Here is a 6,000-nt window from a genome sequence, read left to right on the forward strand (position 1 = left end):
AGAGGGGATTGCATCCCCCCCTGAAATAAAAACGGTCCAAATCATCCCCCCCTGAAATAAAAACTGTCCAAATCATCCCCCCTGAAATAAAAACGGTCCAAATCATCCCCCCCTGAAATAAAAACGGTCCAAATCATCCCCCCTGTAAAACTGCCATCCCTCCTTTCCATCCCTTATGTCATTTCATCAATGAATGTGGTTTTACTGCTATTTCAATATTTAGAGTCATCACCAGAAAAAGAACATCAGAAAAATAACTTATTTGAACATTTTCACCTGTTTCAAGTAAATTTTCACTTGAAATAAGTAGAAAAATCTGCCAGTGGGACAAGATTTATCTTCTTATTACAAGCAAAAAAATCTTGTTCCACTGGCAGATTTTTCTACTTATTTTAAGTGAAAATCTACTTGAAACAGGTGAAAATTGTTGTTTTTTCCAGTGATGAGTCTTGTTTTAAGTGTAATGAGATTTTTTTTTACTAAAATGAGACATTTTAACTAGAAATAAGACAAATATTCTTGTTAAGATTGTGAGTTTTTGCAGTGATCCATTTTCCTTATCCTGTGAAGGACAGAGTCATATTGATAAGTTCAGAAAAGTGTTTTTTATTGTTGTGTTTTGATGTATTTGATGTAAGCCCAGTGGATATTTAAAGCTTACAGAAGGCTGCATTTAACTGCTGCTATGTCATTCCTGCAGTATTTCTGCAGGTGTTTTGGTCACTGCTATTATTTGTAATATATTATATTATTTGTAATCAGCACAAATTATCTCTCCCCATATGATACAATCTTTATATAGTTATATATATATTTGAATTCTGTTTTTTTTTTTACTTTTTTGTACTCTTTTTTTATCACGCATGTTCAAAATAAAATCTTCAAATCAAATCAAACCTTTCCTGGCGTGGTGAAATTCTTTTGCCCCTTTTTTTGTGAGTGAAACGATTTTTTAACTATTCGACTTGAACCTGAATTGAATTAGATGCATATTTTAAAATGCCATGAACACATGGAAAACAAATTATTATCCAGCAATTCACTTTAATACAAAATAAACTGAATAAAATAAGTATCATTCTTAAACAGAAACCTGTCCTGCTTAACTTAAAATTGTATAAATGAATATAAAACAATAGAAAGAAAGCAGAACATCCATTCTGTAATATTGCACATTTTTAGTGCAACAACAAAAGTGCAGACAGAAAGTCTGTAGAAAACTTGTAAACATATTTGTGCCTCAAAGGCCATGTCTGTAGGCTACAGTTGTAGTAAAATAGAAAACAATAACTTATGAACTCAACAGCTCAATGCCATTTTCTATTGGCATTTTATGACTATTTATGACTCTCACAGTAATACGGGACAAAGTGCGATTTATGGTTCTGCGTTACACCAACGCAGAGCCTACGGCGTAAGGTACGCGCGCCGTACGCCGTAGGTCACGCCGTCGATTAAACGCGGGACCATAAATCCGCCTTTAATAGGCTGACTGACACAGAAACCTCCGCACGGAGTATTTAACTGCCTTAAAGTGGAAGAACGACTCACTTTATACTTGACCGGAGAAACAATGGCAGAACGGACTTTTCTGACTTTCATTTCATACTTGTAAAAAATAAAATAAAGGTTTTTATTTTGGTTGTTCTCAGACTTACCGACAGCAGGCGCGTCCGCCCCGGTGACTCCAGCAGAAACTACTGACTCCCGAGACCTGAGCGGGGGCGCGCACGACACGCCCACAACATGGGTTACGCAACTTTCGGTTCCCTACTGTGTATAAGTGTCAAATAATGCCGCGTTCCATTTGTCCTCGGAAGTGGGGATTTCCCAGTTCCCAGTCGGAATTTTCAACTGGAACGCCCCTCGAAGTGGGATTTCCCACTGGGAAAGTGGGAGAGTCTTCACCACCCCCGAGTTCACATTCCAAGATGGCTGCCCCGGTTGTAAACAGTAGCAGAGAGCTCTGTAAAAATTTGTAGCACTTCATTCTAGTTTTGGTCACACTAAATCAGTTGTATACAAGTATTGTTCGGCATATATATGCTGCCATAGTGTAATTTACATTTTTCATGTGGTATATGCGAACTACAAACTTGTTTACCTACTTTGTAACTGGAACGCTGATAACTCGGCTGTGACGGCATTCCCAGTTCCGAGTTCCGATTTCCGAGGGAAATGGAACGCAGCATAATGTTTTGGTCTTGCCTGTACCAAAAAAACTGTGGAGTAAATTGTCCCGCTTTATTGTAGATCACAGGTCCGTGTATCTTTTGGTCATTGGATTTTTCCATCATGAGTGGGAATCAAAAAACAAAAAACGATTGGTTTATTTGATTTTCCTTTTAAAACAAAAAACAAATATTGAATTACACTGCATTTTTTCTTTTTCTGTGTTAATATGATTTAACAAAGATTCAAAATACGCTTTTATTTTCGTTTTCTATTTCATATAAGAAAAATGAAATTACTAGTCAACAGGAACGAAAAAACGAACCAAAAACAACCGTTTATTCATATTCAGTGCAGTGTTTGGCGGTGTGCTTGTGAGAACTGGGGTCCCTGGAGGTCCTGGAGAGCACAAGTCCCCGTACCGGGAGCTGTCCCCGGTCCTGGCCGGGATCAGTGCAGTGTTTGGCCGGTGTGCTTGTGAGAACTGGGGTCCCTGAGGGTCCAGGAGGCAAAGGGAAAGCCCAAGTAGCCTACCCCCGTACCAGGACGTGGTCCCGGTCTTGGCCGGGTGCAGTGCAGCGTTTGGCGGGCTGGGTGTGAGTGTCTGGGGTCTCTGGGCGCCTGGGTCCTGGTCCCGGGACTCGTGGGTCCCTGGGTCGGGTCCCGGGACTCGTGGGTCCCTGGGTCCTGGTCCCGGGACTCGTGGGTCCCTGGGTCCTGGTCCCGGGACTCGTGGGTCCCTGGGTCCTGGTCCCGAGACTCGTGGGTCCCTGGGTCGGGTCCCGGGACTCGTGGGTCCCTGGGTCCTGGTCCCGGGACTCGTGGGTCCCTGGGTCCTGGTCCCGGGACTCGTGGGTCCCTGGGTCCTGGTCCCGGGACTCGTGGGTCCCTGGGTCCTGGCCACTTTCGCCCGATTTTCAGACACTTTGGCCGGCTTTCGGCTTCCTTCGGCCCGCCTCTGCGGCGCTGCTCCCCCCGACCACCGGGGGGTTTGCAGCGCCTCCCTCTCGGTAGCGAGACCGAGTCGACCCGTCCGCCCCAGGTGTCCCCCCACGGAGCCCCGCCGGCGCCGGGCAGGCCGACCACCGACGTCGGCTGCCGCTCTGGCGGTGGTGTTAGTCCTCCGGGAAAAACAGCGTTTCTCAAACCCTACCACGCCGCAGACGGCTGAACCGGGCCCTGGATTGCCGGTCACCCCCAGCCCGAGCGGACCCACCCGCCCGCCCAGAAAACGGTGCGTCGAGGCGGGGCGAGGTTCCGGCCGCTCCCGAGGTCTCCCCGCACGGGGCTGCCGAGACCCGAGTCCCGTTGCTGGTGGATCGGAGGTCGGGGGGAGCAGCGCCGCAGAGGCGGGCCCGAAGGAAGCCGAAAGCCGGCCAAAGTGTCTGAAAATCGGGCGAAAGTGGCCAGGACCCAGGGACCCACGAGTCCCGGGACCCGACCCAGGGACCCACGAGTCCCGGGACCCGACCCAGGGACCTACGAGTCCCGGGACCCGACCCAGGGACCCACGAGTCCCGGGACCAGGACCCAGGCGCCCAGAGACCCCAGACACTCACACCCAGCCCGCCAAACGCTGCACTGCACCCGGCCAAGACCGGGACCACGTCCTGGTACGGGGGTAGGCTACTTGGGCTTTCCCTTTGCCTCCTGGACCCTCAGGGACCCCAGTTCTCACAAGCACACCGGCCAAACACTGCACTGATCCCGGCCAGGACCGGGGACAGCTCCCGGTACGGGGACATTGGCTCTCCAGGACCTCCAGGGACCCCAGTTCTCACAAGCACACCCGCCAAACACTGCACTGAATATGAATAAACGGTTGTTTTTGGTTCGTTTTTTCGTTCCTGTTGACTAGTAATTTCATTTTTCTTATATGAAATAGAAAACGAAAATAAAAGCGTATTTTGAATCTTTGTTAAATCATATTAACACAGAAAAAGAAAAAATGCAGTGTAATTCAATATTTGTTTTTTGTTTTAAAAGGAAAATCAAATAAACCAATCGTTTTTTGTTTTTTGATTCCCACTCATGATGGAAAAATCCATGAATATGATGTGTGTAATGTCAGCCATGATATCCAGACATGGCATGAGATAATGGGTCATTGCAATTACGAGGATATACTGAAATTGCAGGATGTGACAGTAGGCATGCATATTAAAGGTGCAAAGCGCAGGCCTGATAAAGAATGTGATGTGTGCATACAGGGAAAATTCACTCAAATGAGAAACAGAGGTCCAACTGAAAAGGCAAATAAACCACTTGAGATGGTGAACACAGATCTTGCTGGTCCAGTAAACAACAAGTCTATAGACGGTTTTAAGTATATGCAGTCTTTCACAGATGTGTGTACCGGAGTAGTGTTTTTTTTTACTTTCTGAGAGCGAAGAGTGATGCACTTCAGGCTACTGAGAAGTTTTTAGCCGATGTAGCGCCTTATGGCAACGTAAAATGCATACGATCAGACAACGGAACCGAGTTCACATCGAGTTCCGGGCATTACTGAGGAAGAACAGGATCAGACATGAGACGTCCTGTCCTTACTCCCCGCATCAGAACGGGATAGCTGAGAGGGAAGGACGTACTCTTTTCGAGATGGCCAGATGTAAGCTTATAGACAGCAACTTACCTAAGAGTCTGTGGCACCATGCTGTTCAGGAAGCAGCGTACACAAGAAACCGGTGCTTTAATAAGCACACAGGTACCACCCCATACACAGCACTGACGGGGAAAGAGTGTAATCTAGCCAGGATGCACAAGTTTGGATCAGTGTGTTACGCTTACCAACAGGACAGAGGTAAACTGGAATCCAGGTGTGATAGAGGACTTTTTGTAGGGCATGACAAGGGCAGTCCTGCTTTTCTAGTTTATTATCCCGATAAAGGGAAAGTGCAGAAGCACAGACTGGTGAAGTTTGTCACCCAGACGACACGTGAGAACGAGACGCAGACGCAAATGCTGGGAATGGACTCTAGAACAGGTGGTGAGGAAATAGATACACCACAGTCTAGTGTGAGCATAGATGAGCGGGCTGTTAGCCCACAGTCAACTGAGGATGGTGGCGAGAAGCACCCCAAGGTGACGTCACATGCCTCAAGCAGTGGGAGATATCCAACCCGAGAGCGTAAACCGCCGGGGTATCTGAGGGATTATGTTACTCAGGAGGACAGTGAGGAGGGTGATAGCACACTCACCAGCATAGACTATTGCTATAGAGCGGTGTGTGGTATACCGACAACCTTTAAAGAGGCCATGACATCATCAGCGTCAGAAAAATGGCAGAGAGCGATGGATGAGGAAATCAAATCTTTAGAAGACAACCAAGGAGCTATTGCACTTGTGAAAAATCCTGTGTGCAGGCAAAGATGTAAGCATGTGGACATTAAATACCATTTCATTAGGTCCACTATTAGAGAGGAGAAGATGATACTGGTTTACTGTCCCACAGATGATATGGTTGCAGATGCAATGACCAAACCTGCCTCCAAGTTAAAGTTGAGGAAATTTGTAGGGGTCATGTTTGGTGTGTAAATGTTTAGCATTTGACTGCCATGTTATTATTTTTATTTATTTGATTTTGTAAAGACTGTACAGTATACAGAACATTCATAAGTGGGAGTGTTAAATGTTAATATATGACTGACTGTTACTGTACTGCTGTTTGATGTGAGAGGAGCTGACGTGATGACGTCAGCGGTACGTCGTATAAAAGGGTGTGTTCGCGCCCTGCTCACTCTCTTCCTCTGCACCTGTTGATGAGAGCAGCCTGTATGTGCATTACTGAAGCTGGAATAAATACGCCACAGTTGGCTGAAAGTTTATTAA

General features: G+C 46.5%; 1 protein-coding gene across 1 annotated transcript in view; it reads right to left on the reverse strand.

Moving 5' to 3' along the window:
* The window catches only part of LOC133445696 (interferon gamma receptor 2-like), a 37,847-nt gene extending 36,143 nt beyond the window's left edge, over window positions 1–1,704 (reverse strand). Inside the window, exon 1 of the mRNA XM_061723052.1 lies at window positions 1,659–1,704. The gene's annotated coding sequence lies outside the window, so the exon portion shown is untranslated. The remainder of the gene's footprint in view (window positions 1–1,658) is intronic.
* Window positions 1,705–6,000: the final 4,296 nt, after the last annotated feature.

Source organism: Cololabis saira, chromosome 6 (assembly GCF_033807715.1).
Source record: "Cololabis saira isolate AMF1-May2022 chromosome 6, fColSai1.1, whole genome shotgun sequence".
Classification (NCBI taxonomy): domain Eukaryota; kingdom Metazoa; phylum Chordata; class Actinopteri; order Beloniformes; family Belonidae; genus Cololabis; species Cololabis saira.